General features: G+C 39.3%; 1 long non-coding RNA gene across 1 annotated transcript in view; it reads left to right on the forward strand.

Moving 5' to 3' along the window:
• LOC131273963 (uncharacterized) overlaps positions 1 to 25,900 on the forward strand; it is a 498,906-nt gene extending 473,006 nt beyond the window's left edge. The window contains exon 3 of the long non-coding RNA XR_009181145.2: positions 25,288 to 25,900. This is a non-coding gene — a long non-coding RNA (uncharacterized lncRNA). The remainder of the gene's footprint in view (positions 1 to 25,287) is intronic.
• Positions 25,901 to 27,312: the final 1,412 nt, after the last annotated feature.

The following is a 27,312-nucleotide window of genomic DNA, read 5'->3' on the forward strand; positions in this document are numbered from 1 at the left end:
AGTAGTACTGAGCATTTAATTTTTTTTTTCCTAAAGCACCTGGCTTGAGTAGAAATATGAACGAATGTAGAAGCCTATCATCCTGTGTGGATCTCTCTGGAGACAGCACTGATTGCATTTCTCTGGCTATGAAATGTTAGAGAAAGATCAGCTTGAACTAAATATTCTTTATTTTTCATTGTGCTTTCCTCATCACGGGCATGTCTCTCACCTCTGCTAAGTACAAATTTCCATTCTTTTTGGTTTTGTTTAATTAGAGTCCCATGTAATTCTTCCTTCTGGAAATGAGGATGTTATATCAGGGACACAAAAATGTGCCCAACTCTAATGAAGACGGGATTAAATTGTTTTACAGTGCAACTGTAGCCTGCCTCAACTACACCAGCTGTTAATTGTATTTTCTTTAATTCCTTTTGATATTCATTTGAAATGCATTTTATAACCCATCTGGTAACCTTGCTGCTAACCAACAATTACAGTCTGACATCTGAATACAAAGAATTTGGGACAAGCCACAGTTGTACATGGAAACTTTTAAAACAATGTCTCCCTTAAAATATTCTTTACTAAAAAACATTGTGAAGAAATGATTATAGCCTCACTAAATTCTGACATGCTGAAAAAATGGCTGTTCATTCTTTGAAAATTTGTACCAACTTAGTGATTGTGAAACCAAGAGAATAATAATAATAATAATAATAATAATAAAAGCCACAGGCTACGCCAGGCAGTCAAACTTTCCTCTGCTCCACCCCGCTCACAAACTAGACACAGCCTGGACTTATATTAATTCCAACTGTTTGAGGTGGACAGGGAGTGGGTGGTATTCACCATGTGGTTACTTTCGAGACTGAAGAATCTGGAATCAAACTGATAGGATTATTAGAGTCCAAAGCAGGGCTGCTCTGGGCAGTTGTGGGCTTTTGTACAAAGGCACCAGGCCCAGTAGGCAAGTTTGGGCTGGCTTCTAGCCTGAGCAGTGCTTGCCATGCTGCATGCCGCAGCCTGGGGCTGTGTCGGCATGGAGGGAAGGGCCTTTCTGCAATTCATCTTTCCGGGTGAACTGTTTTTTTATAACTTGCACAAAGATGCAGTTTGTCCTAGAGGTGGCCTTGGTAGGAAATAACCTTTGAAGGTGTGCCGTCTTCCATGTGGACAGTGTTCCATTATCTGAAACACTCCTGGGCTCCATCAATGTCTTCACTCATTCCCTACACCCTATTCCCCTCAGTGGAAGGAGAAGTGGATTATCCGATGGAGAGATGTGGAAGGAGAGAGCAAGCCAGGGTAGCTCTGCCTCTCCTGCTGTCTTTCACTAGTAAACCGGCTCCCCGCAGCAAGCTCGCATCCTGCAGGTAGGTGTGGAGACCAGGGAGGGGAAGGGTGAGAGGCCTGACCCAGACCAGCACACTTGGAAAGGAAAGTCTTATTCTAGGAAGTTAATCAGCCCACATTTCCCAACCTTGCTTTATTCAGTAAGAATTGTTATCATTTGGATATCATCTGCTCATCCCATTCTCTTTTTTTCCAATTGATTCAGAATTCAGGAAAAGGAATGCTAATTATTGGGCTCCCAATAGGATCCTAGAGGCCATGCAATTCCCCATTTCTCCCCACACGCATGCTTACAACAGACCTGTTCTTTCCAGTAGGATCCAACTGGTAGCCCATTGACCAGATTAAGACTTCTCCATGCTTTGCTTCATTCACAGAGTATCTATTGAAAATACTTATGCCCATATTAAATAAGGGGAGACTGCATTTGCATATTCTGATTTTTGGCCTTCTTAAAAAATAAAATTGCAATAATCCGCTACAGTCGTACTCTCTTTTTTATGCAATGTATACTCTCCAATTTTCCTCTGTCCTGTCTACTCACTATTGGTTCCTGGGCTGAGGCCAGGTGTCATTGACCTTCATTTATCATTCCTTCCACAAGGTTTTTATTTGGAAGTAAATGAATGTCCCTCTATTCTTATGTCCCTTTCAAAGATCTATTGGGTAGGTTCCATTTTTGAAGAAACATGGGAGAGAGCAAATGTCTTTATGAAACCATAGACTATTTCCATATGTCTAGCACACACAAAAGGTCTATATTTTCTTCTGGATGATTCTCACATCATGCTACCTACCTGACTCCTGTGATTTCTTTAGCATTTCTTTGAGAAGATCTTAATGTGTCCTCTAAAATACAACCAGTGAAAAGGAATTTGCGGCTTCCCTAGCCAGCTCATCCTCTTACATGGGAGCTCTTCCTTCTCTTAACCTGATACCTGCCCTGCACCTTGCACACGATGGAGCCTAATGCACAGATCCTGCTGGTAGTTCTTCGAACTGTTCACTATCATTTCTTGTTCTCCTTCTAAGGTGGTAGAATTGCACTCCCACTGAATCATTAACATTAACCATGACAGAATGACTTATGTTGGTCAATGAAAAGAAGAAGCCTTTAAGAATCAGTGTGAAATTAACCATTTTTCCTTGCAATTCACCTCTCTTCTTGCTAGAGGCCAGGGACTGACTCTCCAGATAATGAAGGCTCAGTCAGCTTATGTCTCTGGGAGAGGGCAATTGGAGCCAAACAATCTCAATCCCCACTCCACTCTAGACCAAAGATGGACATCTAGAGCGAGTGTTCCCTTCAAACCCTGGAATGTCAAGGTTGTTTGTCAGGGCAGCATCATCTGGTCTGTCTTAACTGATATGTCCCTGTTTCTACTTGGCAGTTTTGTCTAGCATTTGAAGATAGTTCTTTTATCTTCATACCATGTTTCTCTAGGATAAAATCCCATTTAATACTTACATTATATATTTTATAAATATGCAAGTTTTCATCCCACTCACTTGTGAGAAAATATCTCTCAAAATGATTATTCTTATGGTCAGCACTGCCAAGAGCTATAGAACACTCCAGAACAGAGATTGAAATGTGCTCTGCAGTCAGAAAAAGGACAACGTGACCCATTCCTTATTTAAGAATATGTCACATTGGGCCTGCTTGCTATTTTAGCCAACAGTGTCTCTGACAGGCACACCAAAAAGCCTTTCATGGAGAACACAGCTGCCATCCATGATTAGGAAAAATAATGAATATTTTTCAAACCTCCCAGCACTCCATTAGTTTCTGCCATGCTTAAGTATATCCAAACTTTCCTTGAACTTGCTGGTAGATTTAGCCTTTATCTGTATGCCAAGATTTAATTGGCAGAGTGAGCTCCAAGGTTTACTGACTAGCCTGGAAGTGAGTACTCCCTTTGTTGATTCTGAAGGATGTCTTCCAAAATTTGGGAAGTACCCTCTGACTCTAGTGCGCTGATAATTTTATAGGCTTGAATCACACAGCCTCTGATTGCATGTGCCTTCCCTGTTCCACCAAGAAAAGACGGTCTTTTCCGTTTTGGGGTTATTTATAAGGATTTAAAAGTATTATTAATAATGGTACAGAATTGAAATAGTACATAATATACTGTATTTTCTTATAAATCTACATCTATATAACCATCTGTTTACCTATGTTATTGTCCTCTTTCCTTGTTTCTGTCAAAATATGTGTTTGGATGGTATAAAGAATGACAAGGAGGAAGTAAATGAGAACTGCAAAGAAGAAACTAAATTCCTTGCTTCTCTCTGTAAACCTCATTGTCTTTCCCTCACCCCCATTCAGGTTGATGAAAAGATGAGGACTAAAGATTCTGCAGGTCAAACTGAAACACGGGGCTCATCACAAGTATTTCAGTGGGAAGACCATTTTGATTTTCTATCTACTGATTATAAATTTAGGTGCATGGGTCAATGGAAAGAACCTAAAATTCTTGGTAATAAGGTTCTAACACCAACTCTAGAAGTAATTAGGCCATTTGGCTTCTCTAAGCCTCACTTTTCTTGTAATATATCCTCCATACCTTCCTCACTAGTCTGAAAGCCAGATTCAAGATGGGAGTGTTCCTTTAATGCTGGCTGTCATGAACTGCTTTTCTTACTGTAGTTAAGGCTGCATGGTCAGTAGAGGCATGTTTTTTTTAGGAAGGGATGATTTTTCCAACACTTTTTTGGTGACCCCAGTTGTCCTTCCACCTCTGTCATCTCTCCCTCCACAGGACTTCTTGGAACAGTGCCAAGGAGTCATAGGAGGCTTGCCTCCCACACCAGGTAGTCACCTCTCTCTCTACTTCAAATCGAAGCCTCTATGGAATTCGTGTCTGTATCTCCATGCCAGGCTCTTTTCAGAGTTTGTGTGGGAAGTCCCTGTGGTCATCGAACCTTGAAAAGCTAATGTCTGAGATGAGAGGAAACATTTCTGGAACTTGTTGCTATACTCAGAGATTAGACTTTCCTGAGGTGGGGAGGTCTCAACGGGAGGACCTTTATACCCTGGAACATCAAAGGCACTGGAGGCGTTACTGAGAGGGTAAAAGTATCTTTCTATGAGTTGTCAGCTGGCCACTTCTATACCAGAATCTCTTCATTTCTCCTTTCCCCATAGTGGGTACATCACTTCCCTCTATCTACCACTTCTATACTCAGGAACAAGTTTTTTCCACAGACAAACATGATTTTAGGGTCCCGAGCACAATCCTAATAACTGGGGAATTCTTCAGTTATATTTTCTTGGGTGAGGACTAGCCATTTTCCAGCCTATTTTCTGGATACTGGGGTTTTGGGGTGTATTGCCTTTAGTGGCACTGGGAACCTCCCTTCAGGACCAGGTTAGACATACTCTCTTCTACACACTTCGGTTTCTGAGGTGTGAATTCCTGTGAATCATCACTGCCACTTTCCTTCTCCTTAAAAAAAAGAAAAGAGAGGAGAGAATTATTTTGAAGCCCTACCAGCTGTGTTGTGGACTGAATAGGTGAAGAAAAAAGGAAAGAGGATTCTAGGTGATCCAGTCAGGCCTCTCCTGGAAAGCAGATTGTGGGTGCAAACCTGCGTGTAAATGAGTCAACGTACATTACCTCTTTATACGTCCTCCCTTATAAGAGTATTCTGTATAGTAAGGATGTAGAAACTCAAGGGAAAGACTGTGATCTCTGCGTCAGATTTATTTGTGCTCCCTGGAGCCACTGCTTCACTAACCTTGCTCTGCCCGCACCATCCTTCATCCTTCCAAAGTAAATAAATGCAGATCTCCTCAGCTTCTTTTCTTAATTAGCTATCAAAATTTGAGGTGTCACCCAGACTTTGAAGGCCCCTCTGACGCTGTTTTAAGGACTTGGGTGTTGCCCTGCTGTCCTTGACCAACTCTCCCTTCTTCAATCAGCAGACTCCAGGAAGAACGCAGCCACAACACGCATTTTCTGCTGGGCTCCGACCACCAGATTCAGAGATGGCGGAGCTCCTGGCCTCTGTTTGTATATAGAACTGTCTGAAATGCATTCGGGATCTCTTGAGGTGAAAAGAGTTATATAAACAGAGAATGTTATTATGGATTCTTACTACAGATGGAAATGACTGGGTATTCTCAAAATAAATAACATTTCACATTTTTATAGATATGTAACATAATATGCATGCGTGTGTGTGTGTGTATTTATATTCTTTCCATCTTGAATACACAGCCTCTCCTTCCTCAGCGCTTGGATAAGCCATTCATTTTGCCTCCTGCTTTTTTGATTCTCTTCTTAAGAATTCATTTAATTGTTGCCAGCATTTGGAGAGTTGGGATGAAGCGGTTATAGGCTTCCTGCTAGCTCCCGCCAGATAAGCCTGCCGCGGCTGTAACAGTTAGGAGAGCTGAATGCTGAAAACACTTAAGTTCTGTTTTTCCACTTCCCCTCTAAAGAGAGATCAATCAGCTTGTGGCTCAGCATAATTACAAATGGAAACTCCCTAGAAGAGGTACCCAGAGTGAGATGATTCAGTGTAAGGCACCCAGATTCAGAAGTTAGATATTTTGGGTACTCTTTTCTTTTTTTTCAAATCTGTGTATTTATTTACTTTGAATTCTGGAGGGCAGAGCATGATGTGTCTCATTTACATTGATTGCTTTCAGTAAAACAAGTAAATCGATGTAGGTAGATGGATGATAGGATTATCACTTTTCATAATGGTACCATTCCCACAAGGAAAATCTCAAGTCTTAGGACCCCATGCCTGGGGTTTGCAGAAAAGAGCAAAGATGCCAGAGATTTACCCAGAGCCAGGGATGAGAAATCTTGGCGTTTACAAGTTCAGGCAATACGATGCGACAACAGCTGGCTTTGCCAGCTCCACCTGGCTCCAATAAAGGACTGGCTAACGTCCTTGGCATTGGCTGGTTGGAGAGGCAGACAGAAGCCAACTGCCCCGAGGCTGGCCAGTTCAGGTGCAAGGAGGTGGTGGAAGAGAGGGAGCTGGGTGAGAGGGCCTCAGGCCCTCAGTATGGTGCTGAGAAAATGACTGCCTAGGGGGAATTCAGGCCAATTAGATAACGATCCTTTCACACCCAGCCATCTGGAGATGCCTGTAAGGGGACTGTGCCTGTAATTGGGGAAGTGTCCTAAATGACAACTTCCAAGTTTTTCAGAGGCTTTGATAAAATTTTAAATTGAGATTTATAGAGTGCTTAATAGGTAACTGGACTCTGATAAAAGTTGGAGAAAGTAACAGTAAAATTCATAACAGTAATAATAGGATGATGATCATTGCTAATCTTTAATGAGCACCTACAAGGTGCCAGACTGTGTTATACGCATTAGCCCATTTAATCCTCCCAATTCCTATAGGGTGGACATTATTAATATCATCCCCATTTTAAAATGAGGAGGCAGGCTTAGGGGATTTAAGTAAAGTGCTCAATGTGACAGAATTAGATAATTTAGCTGGGATTCAAACCCAATCCAAACCAATCCAACCAAACCTTAATCTCTGTTTACAATGCTGTAAAATATGTGGTCTTCTACTTAAGGAACTAACAGTCTAGTGAAAGAGGTGTACATGGAAACAAATAAATAGCAATGATGGTGATGGCAACAATTAATAGTAATAATGATAATATGGTAGAACTCCATAGTAATGTACCCAGTTACAAAGCAAATTCTGATATAACATGGTTGAACATTGGATCTTATTCTTCACTTCAAACTCACCCATACTCAAAAATTAACCTCATAATGACTCAACCTGTATTTTTAGGATCCCATTCAAAATAATATATGGAGGGATGTTACTGTAATAGGTAGTAATAGTTGCTGATTTCTGTCGACTGGGTACCATGAAGTCATTAATGCTGGCACTCACAATCAGAAAAATAAATAATTTTATCTCCAGTGTACAGATAGAGGCCAAGGAGATTAAATGATCTTATTCAAAGTTACAGAGTTGGTAAAGTAGAGAAGCTAGGACTGGAACGGTGATGGAATGACTTGCCACCTAGTGCTTTCTTCACTATGCCATCCATATTGCATCCACAATAAAGTGGGATATGTGAAGAGACTGCACATGGTACAGTTACACAGAGGAGGAAACATTTCATTCTATGGGAGGTTTTTGCATTGGAGAGAGAAAACCTTTACTGAGTGCTCATTGTGTGCCAGTCCCTGCACTGAACACTTAGCATATTTCCTTTTATTTAATTTTTGTAAAAATCAGCTTATAAACTATATAAATGAATAGGAATTAACCAAAGAGAGAGTGGGGGAGGTGGTCATTCCAAGCAGAGGGAATAGTATGAAAAAAGGCACAGAAGCTTGAAAAATTACAGTGTGTTTGGGGAAACTAAAGTCTTTTTTGGTATTACTGAAACATTAAGGGCAGTGCCTAGATAGTGTGGTCATGGGGGGATGGAGGATGAGCATGAGGTGACTGGAGATGAGGTTTTTATAATACAATATGATAGAACTGCAGGGAGACCCTGGAGGACCTTGGACTAAGGGATTTGGACATTTCCCTATAGGTATTATGAGGGTAGCAGAGGGAAGGGGAAAGAAGTCCACATAGAAATTTAATTTCCTCAATGCCTTGAAAAGTAGAGCTATTATCCCATGGTTTTAAAAACTGAAATCCATACAGAAAGATGAAGGACCTTAGCCAAAATCCTGTAGGTGGTAAGTGGCAGAGCTGGGCTTTGCACCCACTTTTTTCCTAGCTCAAAAGTCCATTTCTTTTACAATCCCAAGATGTATTGCTTGAAGTAATTCAGTTTCAGATGTTGTGAAGGTAATATACAGAAAGGAGGCAGAACAGATAGTGTCCAGAAGTTTCAGACCTGCTCATCTAAGACTATTGCCAAATAAATTACTTTCTTCCTATAAATTTTAATTAAAATTCCTCTATTACATTGCCATTATGAATTTTTAAAAATGGCAATCAAGAAAGATGATGGTGTGAGATGGAACATACAAGAAAAAAGTGAACAATTCCAATAAAGGTGATGCTTCTCTAACTTCCTTTCCTAGCTAGGGGGCCACTGTTTAAATTTAGAAAGTGAGACTGCCAGGAATTGCTAGTGCAGGTTGTGCTGTACCCAACGACATTCAATCAGGTTGACAATCTTACCTGCAGTCCACTCACCCAGTCCCAGCAGTGAGCTACCTCAACCTGGAGCAAAGGGTTTCTTTTCTAACCCACACAAAGGTGCCATGTGAGTTAACAGAAGCTACCCTCATGAAAGAAAAACATCACTAAATTGGCAATTCCCCTTAAAGTCTTGACCTGGTCTCCACATTTTATATCAAGGAATACTACTGTAGTCATTGTTTACAGTATTTCTACAAGGAAAGCATTTGTCTTCAAATTTAATGGTGCTTTCAACCTCTACCCTATAATGTTGCTAACCCTCCCATTCATTTGATATTCATGGTTGACACTCCAGACTGTTTTGTTTTGTTTTTGCTTTTGTCTTTTTCTAAATCGTGTGGGAAGATCTGTGGTATGGGAGACAGAAGAATCCCTCTTCTACTCGACAATATAGTTGGCTGAACTTTGCCATGCTGGTTACCTTCTCTAAACTCCAATTTGCTCAACTATGAAATGAGCAAAATAATACCTCACAAGGGTGCTTAAAGGGCAGCACCTGGCTGGGAGCTGGGAGTGAGTGCTAAAAAGTAGTCATGATTATTGGTGTGTTAGGTTGTAGCAGAGACGAGATAATGCGGTGCATCCTCACTCTGCCTAACTTGGCATTGCTATCACCCCAGATTCCCCAAAAGACAGGTTCACTCCGGTGGCCAGCTGGCTATTGAATGCTTACTATTGGGCTATGGATTCAAAGTGGGAAAGTCACGAGGACAAAAAAAGAGCTACTCTTCTGCATGGCCTGACTGCGTATCACCTCCAAAACTGTTTTACTTGGAACCTTTCTTATCTCTCTTTAAACCTTTCTTAGGTGGAAATCTAATGCAATATACTCTTTTCTATTCATATATCATTGTGTTCTGTGTATATAGCTATACAGAAATATTTTATATACTTTATATATACTTATATATTTAAACTATGTATTGACATAGATATCTACATTGTCTCCTTCAAGTTTTTGCTCCCCAATATAAAAGCCAGCCTTCCCCACAGCACTCCTTCTCCTCCATTCCTGCTTTATGTCTTCCTCCTTTAACACTTCTTACATACTACTTAATTGTTATTTTGTTCATGTCTTGTTCCCAGGCCCCTTTCCCCAAGAACGTATGCCCTCTGAGGGAAAGAATTTTGGTCCTTCATCTTAATAGCCTTTTCTCCAATGCATAGAACAATGCCTAGAAATTGATAGGAGCTGCTTAATGTTGGAGAATGGAAATTATGTTATTGTTGCTTTTCCTCCCTAATATCCAAGACTGATAGCTTAACTATTTTACATAAACGCGTAAAGAAATTTTTTTTTTGGTAGTCATGAAACAATTCCAGATATGGAGGTCCTAATTAGCATACTCACAAATTGTACCTGGCCCATCATTTATGAAAACCAAAATAATTTTCTCAATTGCCCATGGTGATGCATTTTTCCCTGGGATAAGAAACCTGAAGGTTGCCTTTGTCTATTTCACAGAAAGAAATAAAATTTAAAACTATTTTTCAATCAATGATTTTCTTTCCACAATATTATTAGAGATTTCTAGGATTGTAATGTCAGTCTGAGGTATTGCCTAATAGAGAGCAATTAAAGACTTAAATCGTGACTCAAACAATGCAGTGACATTGCTCTGAAAGGGAAGAGAAAAAAATAAAGTGTCTGCTCTGAATCTCTCAAAATACTTGTTTCTAAATTGTCAACTCCTTATCTATACATATAGGTGTGTGTGTGTGTATATATATGTACACATACACATATTTATATATACACACACATATATATTGCTTTTTGAAAAATGGTGATTTTAAGCTAGTGAAGATCTTTAATTTTGTAATCTTTGTATGACATTACTATGGAAATAATGAGACATTTTTTGGTGACTTAATCGAACCACTGAATTGTCAGATAATTAAACGGCTTAGGCAGGGTACAGTGACAAAGATTTTTAAAATCTTTTAAAAAATAATAATGTAACAGAAACACAAATAAATTACAATATAATGTTTGTATTAAAGAAACACTTAACAAGATAACAGATAGATATATGTGGGCTGAGTGGGAGGGTGGGTAGCTTGCTTATAGGGAAATATAAAATAAATGGTCCGTAATTCACATTCATGGACAGCTTAATCACGTAAATATAAACAGATGCTGCCAATTTTATTTTTTGAGTTCTTGATTTTATACTTTATCCTGAGCCTTTATTCTGTTAAACTAATGATTTTCCTTTCCCTCTTCCTGAGTAACTATTTCTCTTTACTGAATTTGGGGGGTGACTTAAATATCAGTAGAGAAAATATGAGGAAGAGCTAGCTTGTCTTTGTCTGCAGGTCATGACCTATGTTCATTATTTACTTTTTAAAGGAATTAATATACAACAACTATGATATCCAGAAAAAGGGAATCATATTGACTGGTTCTTGTGTGCAAGAAGCATGGTGAACTTCCTACAATGCAACTCTCTGCTGATGGAAGCTGAGCTTGTGTTGTAAGCAGTGCATATTATTGTATAAAATTTACTGCAAAGGGGAGTGATATGAATAGAGAATGTATACAGTAGCTTACTGCGTGCTAGCAGGTCTTTTCTGGGCTCCTAAATGTTAACTGGATAGTAATGTAAGTTATTACACTCATTAAATTAGGCCACAAACAAGTCAACAGTGATTCAGCAAAATGGCTTTGTTTGTATAGTGCAAGGAAGTCTGATAGATATCCAGTCACACATTTATGGCTAAATGGATGAAGATTTTAACATTACAGCCTAATAAAAACCCCATACTGTGTGATTAAATAAGAGGGAAAGCAGTAAAAAAGAGAACGCGTAATGACGGTAACATGTAGGTCAGTTACAATTTAATTGTCATTGCACTTCATTGCTAACATATCAATTCTCTGCTGCTTAGCTGAGCAGAAAACAACAACTTAACATGTACACTGGGCCCACTGACGAGTCGTCAAACCCCCACTTCCATCACCTGCTTTTGACTACTTCCTTAACAACCACATGAAGTCTTCCTGCTTTAATAGGATAATCTTGCTGAAAGCTCCTGCTGATTGTTTCTTCCTATGCTCAATGCATCAGTGATCAGTAAATTTACTTCACACTCTACATAGATGCTAAAATTAGATTGTTTGCATTACAACTTTCAATACTTCTGCAAGAAGAAACACCTGCCCGCAGATTTATATTGTTTTGTTTAATGGTTTAAAATAAAGATAGCCTCACAGCGGCGGATACCTGGATGTACTATATTGGCAGAGCACAATGGCTGATCATTTTTCTTACTTATCCAATTTGTACTGTATTTCTTGCCATATAAGGTATAGCTTCATTATCATTAATTGCAGCTTTAGAAAAACTGAGGAAGTATTTATTCTTGCCAACTTTGCTGCAATTTTACTTATTCAATACAACTAAGAAAGGGAGGGGGCAAAAAAGCACTGTATATTTAACTTTTTTTCCTATGAATCTGGATAATTCAAGCAGATCTCAAAGGGGTTTTGGCACCTTGTAAAAATGTTAGCTCTAAAGAATTCTCTGTCTAGCACACTTATGCTGATCTATAAGTAAAGACTTAACCAAGTACATAACCAAACTATTAATTCAGGTGCCTAAGGTGACATTTTTTATCCAGCTTTGTGTAGTCTGTTCCATATAGAATAGAGCAAACTCTTGGCATAATAAATGATCCAGTAGAAGCTCAATAACTTTATTAGCATGATTAGAAATACCAACAGTTTTTTTTCCCATCCCAAATCTCATTTTAATTCAGGTTTCTGGGAATCAGGCTCATATATTCTAAGTGTTGTTAGTATCCTCTACCAGTAGATTTTCTTCCCTTCTGTACCTCATTGTACCTATCTAGATAGAACCATGTGTTATTTAAGGGAAAGACCAAGAGCCCAGAGTTCAAGATCATGGATAAGCTAAGCAAAAAACCCAAGGAATAAGCTCTCTCTCTAGGATGCTGTCTAGAGGCAGCTTCTCAGCAACGGGAGTTATTGAGAATGACTTAGAGAGTGGGGACAGGACTCATGGTTACCTCTGAGGCTGGTGATGTATGTATGTCCAAGCTGTCAGGGCTCATTTAAGTATCGGAAGTGGAAAGATATTAATCCAAGGCTGTAATCATTCAGAAAACATTTATAAGAGCCACCTTTCTTGTGTTCATGTTTTTCTCCTATATTTGTTATGGAATGGGAAGTCCTTTCTTTGAGTTCAACCGGGGAGAAGACCAAAGTAGTACAGTACTTTTGGTTTCCATGGCACTACTTATAAAAATTATGCAAAATGCTTAATGAATAAGTAACTCCTCTCAACACTTTGCAGATGAGACACTTAAGAGACTTGGACAAAAATAACAATATGAATAAAAAGTTAACTGTGGCGCTCCAAATGCCTGGTTTTCTGCATATACCCCAGTCTATTTAACTGCACCAAGACAAGTGTCTGCCTTCTATTGGTGTTATTCTTTGACATCTTTTCTGATAAGCAGTGCAGGTCAAATTGGCTCCTCTAGCACAGGGGTTCTTAACATTTTTGCTTCACAGATCCTGGTGAAATGAATACTACTGTAATTTATTTCATACCTTCATAAGTGAAGGAAAAGCTAGATTTCAGTTAGAGGTCAGAGAAAATAAAGATAATAAGTTGATCATTTCTCAATCGAAGCCCATGGACCCCCTGGTGGTCCATGCACCACTGGTTAAGAACCCCTGCCCTAGCAGGGATCACACCAGGACAGCTTTCTTCTTTTTTTTTTCTCCCTTTACTTTTTTTGATATTTTTTTATGGAAATAAATAATTCATATATGAGCATGCATAAACAATAAGTATATAGTAAAGATTGTGAACTAAAAAATAAACATACATAACATCATACAGGGGTCTCATACATCATCCTTCCACTAACCCTTTGTGTTGTCAGAACAGCTTTCTTACCATCTTGGATCATCAGGTCTCATGGACTCAGTGCTGCTTATTCCCTTCTGGGAAACAAATTTTGGCAACAGGCAGCAGGTTCCTCTCTAGGTAGGACACACTGCAGATATTCCTGTGACTGAGAGTGAAGACTAAGGAAAGCCTGCCATCCCTGAACTTAGCCAATCAGAATTTTTTTTGGTAGAGAGGGTTCCCTTCATCCTTTTATTTTAATTCATTTTTTGAGCATTCATATACATTTCTCTATGTTCCCTATTGGAAATAAATTGTAAGTAAAGACTCATTTCCACAAGTATCATATATTATCCAGGGGGCATAAATGCATTGATTTTTCCATAAAAATAAGCATTGTAAATTTATAAGTGCCTGGCCAGCCAAAGATAGAAATGTGATAAATTCAAATTCACAACAATGGATTCAACCACGTTATTGCCCAAATAATTCATTTAGCCATATTTTAACCTATCCAAAAGTAGCTGGAAGAACGATGGAGGAAGCTGAGTTTTCAGGTGTTTTCAGAGGATAATATTTTTGAATCATGTTTACAACTCGTCTAAGTTTTAAACCTTCACCAGATAATGCTCAATTCATTCTATCTTTGAATCCAAGAAAATCTGGCCAATAACCTAAGGGCAAAGTCCATTCAATGACTTGAAGTATGGATTCATCCCGGAGAATATTAAATATCTTGATTCTTGATGTTATTTAGTTGCTTTAAATGTTAAGCCCAATCATGGTTCTCTGGGGCTGTTTTAATTAGTAGAGGCTCAACGAGGAGGCATGTGCGAGGAGCGCCCCACCGTGCATGATGTCTGTCTCTATGTGGCGTGGGTGTGTATGTGCACGTGTGCGAGGCTGATGTAATATTTGGTTTGTCAGGAAGAACTTCCACCTTCCCCAACAGCTGCCCTTCACAAGCTTATCTCACACCTTGACACAAATTTTGTAAGCTCATTAGACAGGAGTGATTGCAAATGAAAGAGAATGCTTGGTTACTGACATTCATGCCTGCTTTTTAAGCCCTAGGCTGTATTGGTGTGGATCTTGTTTTCACACTCAGATGCTTAAGCCCACAGTAGTATGAACACAAGCTGAACTCCATGGTCCTCCTGGCCTGGCATTATCGTTCACCACCAACAAAATGGGTTGCAGGAAATTTCAGGGGAGGGGAGAGGATGGACAATAGCAACCTCACATATTTTTTCCGTTGATTCTTCGTGGTTCTGAGTGCCTACTATGTACAGTCCTGCACCACAGATGACTTCTTCTGTGAATTCTTCTTGTGAGTTAGGTTCTCAAATAAAATGGCAGATATTTTCATCTCTCTAGGGTCATGCCAGACATCAATTTCTTTTTATCTTTCCTTATTAAATTATGTTTACCTGAATACATCAGGTTCATTTCACCTAGGCAGGATGTCCCATTAAGCATGACAAGTAGAAGGTTGCAAGATTAATGCCCTTCTGGAGCTTGAATTAGCGTGTCAGCATCTTTCCAGACCTGGGACCAGAGTATATAGGAAGTATTCCATAATGGACCTTAGCCTCTAACTGAACTGCTCTAATATTATTCCTATAACCAGACTACTTTTAAAGAGGCTCATTATTGGCTTCATTAGATATGTTACTTGCATCAGTGGCTGTAGTTATGCGTATAATATAAGAGAGGTTAACATAGCGTATTTTTTATGTATTATATGGCATACAGCTTGAAGTAGCCAAAAGGTTTATGGCGATGTAATTGCTAGTTAGTGTGAAATTTGTAAGACAAATAGACAATATCTAGGGTAACCCCTCTAATCCTCTTCTTTCAGTTTTTTACAGCCACCAAAGGGCCTCATTAAAACAGCAGTCAGCACCTCAGTGAAAAGATACAGTGCTTAGACTGCCCAAATGTGACAGAAAATCTGCATTTTGTAAATCTGACACCTTTGATAGATTATACAGTGCGAAGCCATTTCTTCGAAGCATTATGAGAACGCTTAAGGTTCTCTTCTGAATCCAACTTTGCTGTATTCACAAGCTATAACAATGTGAGAAAGAGCCAATTGAATAAAATGAAGCCTAGAAGGTGGAGAGGAACCATTTCTTGTGGCACAAAGCTCTTTGCATGCAACAGGGCCAGAAAGCAGCCAATGGCATTTCCAAGGACCACTTAATCCTAGGGGTAACATTCTCTTAAATATGAGTATGTTGCTTATGAATGCATCAGCAGTAGTGTATATAAAGGTGAAATAACAACTGAGCTTCCAGGGTGGAGTAACAGTAGTTTTATATTCTTTGTGGGAAAAATTATCGGCTTTTCATCTGTTTTCACAGATTACTGTTACAAGTATATCCAGGCTAAGGAAATGAATGAAAACCTGACATTTGGTTTCACAAAAGACACCTGTGAAATCCAAGACTTTGGAATGAGGTCCAATGCAAATGAAGTAAAACTAGGCAAATCCCCTAATTTAGCTCACCATGGCAGCCACAGCAGAGCAGGCGATAAGAAAGTGAGACCACAAGTTTTAGAAGCATCATTCCAAGTATCCCAAGCAAAGATGCCTCCCTCCAAGCCCTTACCATACCTCTTCCCAAGCAGCAGAAGTGGCCCACCTGGCCCCATTCACTCTGAGTCTCATCGCCAGTGTCCCATTCAGAAAAATTTGTTCAGACAACTGACAGCAAAGATGGAAAATAAATTTCAGAGGTCTATAGAAGAAATAGTATTTAAAAATTCTATTTTATGCAAATGTCCCTTTTCACTATAGCTATTGGGGAGAGAGATGTAGAACAAATATATATAAATATATAAATATATATATATATATATATATGATTTTATGATTTTTCTCCACTTTGACCCAAGACTTGAGAATGTTTATCAATTACGATTGGACCAGAATAGAAAGTTGACCTCTCCTGACTCTTTTGTTTCTGTCTGTGATTGGGCACTGTCCTTGTATATTTCCAGCAATTCCAAGAAAGATAGAAAAGCCCCATTCTCCCAGCTTGCCATCTCTCTGGCCAAATGATATTGAAATAAGGTTTCTTGTTTGTAGGAACTTCTAAAAAGATGGCCAGATCATTTTGACCTTATGCTTTATCCATTTTATGCATGAGTATGAACTGCTTAATATAGTAATAAAGTATCTTTATTAAAAGTTGAGAAGTAGACAATATGATTAAAAGGCATCTTGTATTATTTATGTTTTTAATCCATAGTGTGGCTGTAGTATCATGTGTAAGCAGCTGTAATTCAGACGAAGAAAACACATGTGATCATTGTTTATATTTTAGTCTTCAAGGACAGACAGATATTTGGATTTAAACATGCCAAGATAATCACCTGTCTTTCCTGTTAAAAATACAGGGCCAAAGAGGCCTGCTGAAATTTCCTTATTAGTATTTTAGGTATACTTATTTTTAATCTATGTATTAAAAGGGTTAGTTTTTCCATTGTGATAAAGGAAAACCAGTTTTCATTTAAATCATTGCATTTAGGTATTTGCAATTCTTAATAACACAGCTTACAAAAGGAAACATTTCAATGACAGGAACCTTGAAACAAATCCTTGAGAATTTGGAAGGGATATTGCTTTCTTGTATAATAATCTGAGGCTAGTTTCTACTTTTGTTAAATTCTATGATTTTTTTTTGTGTGTGTGTGCAGGTCAGAGCTATTAAATTTTAGTCAGTTGCTAGAGGGAGTGGCAGGCCTCTTGGCTGAGAAATCTACTTGAAATTACTCTTGGGAAGAAAAGAAAAAAAAAAAAGAAAATTGCCTCATCAGACCCATCTTTCAACCAACAAATCCTGTGACTCTCACTGTTCTTAATTGTTGACCCCTACCATCTGTGTCATGCAATGTGGCATGAACCCTCCCTTCAATAAAGATCCATACTACCTCATCAGAATGTACTTGTAAAAAGTGATAATGGTTCACAATCGGTCCTTAGCCATGAGAAATGCAATATTCCCTTTTAAAATGTGGTGGTTTGGGGCCTAAATTAATCCTTGGTACATGAGTCATTACATTATCTGAAAGTTATTTGATATGAGGGGAAAAAATCTGTATGCTGCTTTTCTTATTTAAAGAGATGGAAAGGCTGGGTTTATTTGATTTGAGAAAGGAAGTTATTGTAATATATCTCCTGCTAGCTACTGAGTCTTATTTAGCCTTTTTAAAAATTGCCTTTACATGCGTAGTACTAACATATGAAAATGTATTTAAGGAAGTTATATATTTTCTTATCAAATAAATAAGAAATATTGGAAATATATATAGCATTATATCTTGTGCAACTATATATAGTGGAAGAGATCTTAAAACACACACATACACTCTTTGACAGTAGATTCTCTTAGTGTATGTGACATGTCTTGCCCTGCAAAATGAACTTAAAGGGGCATTGTGAATAGCATGTGTGGGTTTAAAATTCAGTGGATTATTCACATCTGTTAGGTGAGAATTAAAGAGTGCTGAAATAATGTAGTCTTATGTTTAGAGCTATCACTGCCAAAGGCTACTGCTAGTAAGTATCAACATCTGTGTTACTTCTTCTTTAGAGATCCTGATTCAATGTGTCTAAACATTTCATTTACTACTGGAATATTTTAAAGTACTTTTAAGCCCCGGTTTGAAGTACTATTTCATTGAACGATAGTATTAGCAAATATTAGTTAAGGAATTATATGTACAATTAGCCTGAAATAACGTTAGCCGAATGTTGTGATTTGTATTATTGATAGACTGTCAGACTCTTGAAATGGTAAATAATGGAATAAAAATAAATAAAGGTACCTGTATTTTGACAGTGATATTCCACCTCTGGTTTCCCCATGTGCAAGCGTAAACAGCCACACTCACACATACACATACACACACAATCATTCAAATGCCTTTTCTTTCTCTGACAAAAATATTCATTAAAAACATTTCACTGTGCTGCCTTTTAATATAGCATGGGCATTCAACCTGCGCAGGAAGCTTCCTGGAACCACACAAATACTGTGTAATTATCTGGTGGCTCCCTGCTGGCTGCTGCATATTCCAGGCACAAAGTGAGCAGCACATTTCTAGAGCCTGACTCCTGTCTTCATTGTCCCCGCTTGGAATATGAAGCCTCACTTCATTATAGTAGACCTGATCAAACTTGATAGATTTAGCCATTATTCTTGACTGTGTCAACTTTCCACAGTTTCTCCCCCCTCCTTGGGCTCTTTTGTTTTGCTACCCAGGGAATGCAGAATATTCTGAGTCTAGGTTTCTCTTTCTCGCCTCCTCTTCTCTTTCTTCCCTCCCACCCTCCCTCTCTCTGGGATCTCTCAATCCCCCTCCTTCTCTCTCCATCCCATTTCTTTCACTATTTCGCCCCCACCCTGCTTCCCCTCCCAAACCAAGGATTCAACAAATAACGTTCCTTCCACATCATGTGATTCAAGGAAAATAAGGCTTGCAATTTTTCTCTCAATTGTCCTCTTTGGTTTTGATTTTTCAGTTACTATAAAAGAATTCTGCAGCAATGTTGACACATAAGGCAGAGATGCTCTGAACATCCTTTTATATTTCTAGTTAGTAGCACAGTAACTTTTGCTCTATGATGTTGTTGTGGTGATGGTTGAGGTTTTTTTTTCCTGTTTTATGGCAACTTTCAAGGAGCACTTTAGAGTTCATATTTTCAAGGATCATCCACATCAGTGTTTCTTATCAAATTTTACAAATGTCGCAGTGCAGTTTCTTTGCAAAAGGCATTAGATCATTCTCTAGGCAAATACAGATGTTGATATCACTGGTTTAGCATAACAGATTGCTTTGTAGTTTTTGAAAGTTGCTATGCAACAATAGAAATTTATAGCATAGTGCTAACAAAATTTAAAGTATTAGGAAAAATAATGCAAGCGGTATTATCACAATTAGGACCACATTGATGCCTCAACTGTCAAGCAAGTTAACCAGTATGTAACAAATTTGTTACTGAACTTAAAATATTTATAAGGTCAAATTCTCTTTACCCTTGTTAATGAACACTTTGTGGTGAGAATTTTGTCGCCCAGGTTTTAATTTTCTCTCTAGCGTATATATCCTTTCAGTGGATCCCAAGTGCTGTTTCAAAGCAGAAAATGCTGGCTAAGGTTAAGGTTTGCTTATCAAGTACAAATCATTTATACATTAAAAACTTAAGGGTCTGAAAAGTCCTCTCACTCTCCAGAGTCTCCCCATACCTGAAACCACTCCCAAACCCCCTTTTCATTTTTAATTTCTAAATGCAAAAGCCTGGCTCCCAGTATTATCCTTTTCGACAAGTTTGCTTGGAAGGTTTTCATTGTAACCTGTGGTTTTACGCTGCAGAAATAAGGTAAGATACTAGTGTAGCTTGAATTTACTATTATCCTGCTTAAATTTTTTTTAAAAATTATTTTTTAGAGTGGCATTTTCAGTCACACCAAAAGCTTCACGGCATCTTAAAATGTAAATTGCCGTGAAGCAACACAAAGGAGAAAGGGAAGAATTTGAAGGCAATCGCACTGATCACTTAATTCAGTCGCTGCATATCCACTTGGCATAAGGTAATTAGAGTGCCACATTGCTGTAAAGACAGAAAGCTTAGGGTCCCATTCTGACTCACCCAGACGATAATACATGATTAGAAGTCAGTGACAGATCACAACTGCTGAATGACCCACCAAGGTCTTATCAAGGGCAAATCGCATAATTAGCATGCACTTCGCTGGCAGAGGAGTACAGTGCTATTGTTCGTGCACAATCAAATTAGCCCTGCCAATGAGGTCAGTGTTCTGTGACCTTAGAGACATTTCATGTTTTATTCCCCCATTCCTAGTCTTATACACGCGCGCACACACACACACACACATGCAATGTGCACATATGCATACACACTTAAACGGAACCTAAGTTCTGCAGACATTTAAAACATGTTTTATAGGGGCATTTTTGAAGTACACGCCATTGACTCTTTAGTTCATCATGTATGGAATGAGGAAACTAGCTAATGTAGTTTGACCCTGAGGGACACATATGTAATGGAGCTACTTTGACCTAAATTCAAGGCCTGACTCTCACATTAGTTGTTCTTAATATATCTGCAGTATCCCGAGTGTACTAACAGCATTTTAATTCAAGCTTTAGTTCTCTCCATCCGTCTACTAATCAAAATGACCTGGTTGATTTGTCCACCTCTTTGCTAATCCATTTATATTTTCCTCAAGTGCTGTCCATTACTATGACCCTAAACTTTTTTCAGAAAGTGTAGGAATGACTAATCCCCCTTCGCTCTAGGTTATTCTGCCAGTCAAAGTTCCATCCCACTCTGCCACCAACTCTCCACCAAGTGCTGCTCTTGTGAGTCCAAGGCTTTCCTGGCTGGCTGGCACATCAGTCTGCAAAGTTGGCATCTTATTTCCATTGTCAGCAACCTGAGGATTCAGGCAGAGCCTTTGGGGAAACAACTTGACTGACTAATGTGGAGACTGTTTTGTTTCCCAGCCAGAAAGCCACTTTCCCATTTATTTTATTCACTTCATCGTGAGTTCACTGCACATGAGAGGTTGTTTGGCACTCACCTCCATGCAGCAGCACATGTAGTCTCCACCCTGGGTTTCTCCTGGGCTGTGCTCACTCTGAACCAAGTATCACTGTCACCCACACTCCTTGGTCCCTTCTGCTGACATTTCCTACTTTTGAGCTATATTTGATTCCTTTAAGAAAGTGTTTAGAACAGGAAGTGCTTATACCCTATCAAATGAAAGTCACATTTTGAGTCCTATAATGAAGATATTGCATTCTATTAAGAGCCAAATAACTTCAAATTTTCGTTCTCTGAATCTTTCCCCAACGTGACTCACAATTTACTATTATTTAGATACGTTTTACAGGAGCTGAAATTTCATGGCATTTTCACATATAACTAGTCCAAACTTTAGTGCTAATAAGAAGTCTGGGGAATATTGATTTGTATAGGGGGAAGAGACTCTGGCTTGAGGTTACTGTCTGGGGGACAGTATAGAGGAGTGGGAAGCTTTGGCTGTATGGTGCAATGAAGAAGCAATAGACTAAGTATCAGATGATTTGTGTCTATTCCTGGCTTTGAACTTAGCCAAATTTTTTGAATTCATGGTCTCCATGTCTTCTGTGAAATGCTTAGGTTTGACAAAGATAGTCTATCTGATCCCTTCTAGCTTTAACATTCTAGAGTTCTAAAACACATGTGAAAGCTTTGCCCCAGTCCATTTGCTCATATGTACTAATCAACTGCAACCCTCAATGTTTGCACACCATTGCTGTGGGCATGGACAGCAATGTTGCAGAGAGGGGACTAAGATCTTGAAATTCTAACCTGCACAAGTAAGAGAAGGAGATGAAGCGATCTCTTGTTTATAAGATCTTCCCGTCCCACTTTCCATATATACATCTTGTATAATTAAATACCAAGGAAGGGGAGAAGCCAATGAAAGCACAACTGATTCATGTTTAAATAATAGGTTCCCAAAGTGTCATTGGCCAGGCAAGTCCATCTTTGAGCCAATTAAATAATTGCAGCTCCAATATGGCCTCTTCTGTCATTGTTCTATTTTGTGACATTGGTATTTTAATAGGCAATGCATTTTTACAACAGCATCATGGTGTTTCCATGCCTCCAAACATCTTTTCATTGGTAAATGAAGGCTTTCTGAAACTGCACCACATGGTTATTTTAAGGCAAGGAGGTTGAGATCAGAGCTTAGTAGTGCAGGGTCCTCTGTAAGAATTCATTTCTAAAGTATATTTCATTTATTATAAGTGTTCTGGCTATTTGTGCTAAATGCAAGAATGAAACTTTTTTCTCATATGGCACAAAGATAATTTCTAAAGGTCTTGTTGATTTTGCAAACACAGGGGCATTTCCCTTCAATGAAAATTAATGTTGTCTGTCTATAGAATAGTAGCAGTATTCAATGTGCCACAAAAGTTTCTGGAAACATCATATTTATGATGATTGTGATCGGCTATTTTATCCTCCTGGTATTTAGTCTTCATGGTAACTTCTTCTTTTGATGAAAAAATATAGAGAACTATGCACAAAGGAGCAGTTTTTACACTTGTAATGGAAATATTAAAAAGGGACCCATTTTTACAAATGGTCTATCTAATAGATTTTACAGCATCTTTGAAATATAGACACAGCATCTTGCCGCAGTATCTCAACTTCTAAGGGGTGTGCCAATTTGCCGAAGGTGTGTATTTTCATATGTGTGCTCTGTGTACTTTATATATACACATATGAATATAAATCATGGTACCCAGAGTCTCAGGGGCATCCCCCACCTTAGACATCCAGTGCTAACCATGAAAGTCCCCTAACAAACAGGATTAAAATTCACTCTTTTCAACCATCCCAGGCATTTATTCCTTCCTTTTCATTGAGCTACATTTGTCTGATTTAACAAGATAAGATTTGAGTGCTGATGCAGCCCGTTGTTAATGTAGCAGCCGCATCCACCATACCATCGACACTCAGCATCAGAGGAATGCATAAATCAGGTATTCAAAAAAAATTAGATATGCAGCACACCAGTTTTATAGTCCCAGCCTCAGAAATTGAAATGGCCCAGATTAATGTATTATATCTTACACACTGTCCGAGTGAATCAACTTTAATATATTGAACAGATTCGCAGAACAAGACTTTGTTATCTAAGGAGCACTCGGAAGAAGGAATTGACCTGAGGATTTGATTTGGTTCAGGTAGTTCATGTTGTACAGCAGCATTTGAATAGTTTCACATAAAAATAAAATTTGTATTAGAAATATTTCACATCATTTCTGGGCTCATCCTCACGGCAGCCCTGCAGATGGCCAATATTATAGAAACAATGTCCAGCCAAGATATGATTTTAACCTTTGCTTCTGACAGAGCAAAACAATATAATTGTAATTTTAATGCAAGCTGCTGTTTCTCAGCAAGACAGTTTGTACAGGCTTACTTTAACTAGTTTGAATTTTGACTGGAAATGAAATGCCCATTGAATTGCTCATACAATAGAAGCACCACAATTTGTAGCATTCCATTCCCAAAGGCTCAGTCGGGGCTGTAGCTGCTCTGTGAAGAAGCTGCTTTTTTTTAATACTGCTAGATGCCATTCCAGGAAAGGACCGGCATGGAAGCAGTGTGAGGCTGGAGCTCTTTTCTTTGCCAGGCTGGGATGGTCATGGGATGGTTTTGGGATTTGAAGCCAGAGATCATGTGGTCTTTGCCCTGCTGCCTGGAAGAGGGGAAGGATGGGAAGAAGAAGAGCAAAAATCCATGTTTGTCATGAACTCTGCATTTGGGGATACATAGCAAGTATTTCATTCTTCCATGACTTCTCCTTTTCTGTTTCAAATGCAACCACATTCCAGAAGGTCCTCTTTGTGTCACCCTAAGATCTGCAACAGTGTGCTTTCTTCACAGAGTCATAATGATGGAGCCTCAAATCATACCTTATACTTCTTGACATGCCAATTTGTGATCCATTGTCGACTGTATCTCTCCCTCCCCAGAGAAGGTATTCTACTAAGTTAATGCATCGGATAGAACAAATGTTAGCAGTAGCAAAGATGATTTTCTCGTTGAACTCAGAAAATCTTTGGATCTCTAAAGTGTGTGTGTGTTTAGACTGAGAGAAATAGGCAGAAACAGTAAATGTAGTGGTGGTAAATGGATAAACAACAATCAGACCCTCTTTCCTTTTGTGTGTAGATGCAAGGTAAACAAGAAGTGAAAAGAAAAAACATGCTTCTCCCTAGGATGGTACCCAAGCCCTTGTTGGCATACATGATTCCTTTATTTACCCAGTTAGTTTTGCCAGTTTTTTATACCTTTGGCTTATTCTAATTTGCCAGAGACTGAGGGTCCAAATAATCCACCCAGATCATAACAACTGAAAGACTAGCTTTGGCACTTTAAGGTGACCACATGGATGGGTGTCTAATGCCTGTTTCTCTGTGGTTAGTAGAGCCATATGTGAACATATATGACATGAGAAACTTGACTGTTTTTACAACTATTTCTACTTCTCTCTTCACCTACTTAATTCCTATTTACTCTTTAGGTGTCAACTTATTATGATATCATTTTGCTTGGGAACCCAAACCTCGGCTCTCCTGAGCCTCATCTCCCACCACCCAGAGGTTGGCTACCCTCCAATACACTCACAGCCTTTACCTGCTATTTTGTAACTGCTGAATTATTTTCACTTTCTCTTTGCAGAGGGAACTCTTTAAAGACATTAAGGCCTCTTAATCATACCTCTCATTTTTAGCACGGGGCCTGGCATATCATATGTACCTCCTGAAGAATCAGTGCAATTCATTTATTCATTCCATAAATATTTTTGAATGCCTAGTATGTACCAGTCACTGTTCTGCGCTCTGGAGAAAGAGTAATGAACATAAGACCCTGCTCTCACAGAGCTTACATCCTAAGGTTGGAGATAGATATTAACAAACAAATAACATTATCGGAGCACGGCTCAAATGATGTCATCAAACATCACTCCTTCATTGAAGTATTCGTTTTCTCCATGTGACATACAATGTATTAGGTTGGACCATATGAAATTGCCAACATTTGACCTTTTGAGACCTAGAAAAATGGCAATGTCATATGATACAATTGAATATATAGTATGTCACGTGGAAGAAACGAGCACATCAGTGCAGGAATGGCATTTGACAACCTCGTCTGAGCCATGCTATGGTTTGAAAGGTTCCTGCTTGTGCATGATAAAATTCTCCAAAGACAAAAATCAGACACCATTAGTGAGACAGAATATAATTGACTCTTATGATTACAGAAACAACAATTGTGTCCTGTTACATGTGTTTTACTCCACAGCGTTTACGTGGCGGTGTTAGGCCTTCCTTCCGTACACAGGCATCTAGACATCACCTCAGAGCCCTGAAGAACCAGCATTTGCCAAGTTCCTGTGCGGCCTTGACGGGGTCTCCTGCCGGCGGGGTTCTCACGATGTCACGGACACTCCTCCTTCTCCTCACCTCAGGCCTTTCACTGTGGTTCCGGGAAGTCCTGGCTGCCACATTGAGAGGAGTGATTTCAGGCCAAAGGAAAAGAGACCAGGTGATTTGTTTACCCTCCTCCTCACCCCAGCTGAGAAACGACAGCGTCTAGAATGAGACCGCAAGTGAAGTGCCTCCCTTGCCCACTCTAGCCTCCCCCTGGTGGAAAATTGTCCTGGCCCCCAACCTGTGCCCGCTGAGTGGCCGTCAGATAGAACCCGAGTCACGGACACTGAGGGGCCGTGCCTCCCTCCAGCAGGCACATTTGGCGCAGCATTGCTCACAGCATGTTCTGGTTGTAATATCCAGCTTTGACAGCGCACATTCTCTGAGCGTGTACGGGAAAGTGTAAAAAAAAAAAAAGTGCTAACATTTCTACTAGCTCGGATCATTAATTTTCTCAAGGAATTACTAAATAAAATGACGTTTTAAAAAAGCCCTCCTACGCTGCCATTTCTGAAGTTTTATTTTAAATGTTGTATGCTATATGCCCTCAAACTGCTTTTTCCCCCTTTGCACTTAGCATTGTTGTTTTTTTTTAGATTAAAGTCCATAGCTTTTTTTATATAAGAAATACGATAAATAGTTTTATGTATCTGTTTAATTGTATAGCAAACAGTGCTGTTCGGTAGCTTTTGCTGGACTCATAAGGGACTATTTAAAACTAAAGTCATCTGTAAAGCAAAGGGAAGCTGATGTACTGGAAGAAAATGGTGAATTTCTGTCCCTCTAAAATCCTAGGGTTACTGGATGGCTTTTGGTTAGTAGTTCCCTAGAGCTGACTGGAGACCCAGGGCATATGTCTTATTTGGAATATCTCAATAAAGGCTAGTACAGTGCTCTTTGCCCTGGGCAGGCTAAAATGGTATTTGTGGGAAATCATCCCAGATTTCACTTATTAAGCACAAGCTGCATGCCAGATCTCACTGGATCCTGCATTGTAGGACATATTCCTCCCATCGTATGTAAAGGTAAACTGAGGCCCAGAGGATTCACCATGTGTCTTAGTTTACACAGCCAGCAAGTGACAGAGCTGGGATCCAAACCCAAGTCTCCACTTCTAAAGCCTGTGTCCTCTCCACTCCATTACTCAGCTTCTAATATGGCAGAGTTCTCGAGATGGGGCAGGTGGGTCCAAACTATTTGGCAAAAGGATACATTTATCATCAGGGAATCAGCCAAGATTAAATTAATCTGAACTAATATTGAGGTTGATGGTTTATTGTCCCAGGCATGACATGTTTGGGAGATTCTCAGTGTCACGTCTTTTTCCTTTGCCTTCTTTCTAAGGACATGAGCCTCACGGTGCCCTCTTCTTGATCCCCCATACCTGATCCCAGGATTCCTTGTATAGTGAACTACATAATTGGTGAGAGCTGCTCTGCTGCAATGCCTTCTCCTGTCCCTCCCCCAACAACAATTCTGGGATATCTACAAATCCCTCCCAGCAATCCTCTCTTTCAGTAAAGCAAAAACCAGTGGCTCCAACCCCCCCCCCCCCCCCCCCCCCCCCGTTATAGGATTTCCCCAAGGTTTCTAAAGACCTGGAAAGGGAACAGAAAATGCCACATTCTCCCAGGCACCACTGACTCTGAATTCTTGCTTTCTCTGAACTCTCTCCACAATGCTCAGCCAGGCTTCCGACAAAATATACACTATTACATGTAATAGGAGTTTATTGACAGCTTCTCAATAGTAGACGGGGATTACAGCACAGAACAGGAAACAATTTTAAGTTGACTATGTGATGTCACAGTTCTGACAGTTCCTGGAGCAGCCTCAGACAGGGTGAGTCAGCCTGGTGTGGTTCGCTTCTCTCTAGGATTCAGCCTCCTGCCCTCAG

Source organism: Dasypus novemcinctus, chromosome 17, assembly GCF_030445035.2.
Source record: "Dasypus novemcinctus isolate mDasNov1 chromosome 17, mDasNov1.1.hap2, whole genome shotgun sequence".
In the NCBI taxonomy this organism is placed as follows: domain Eukaryota; kingdom Metazoa; phylum Chordata; class Mammalia; order Cingulata; family Dasypodidae; genus Dasypus; species Dasypus novemcinctus.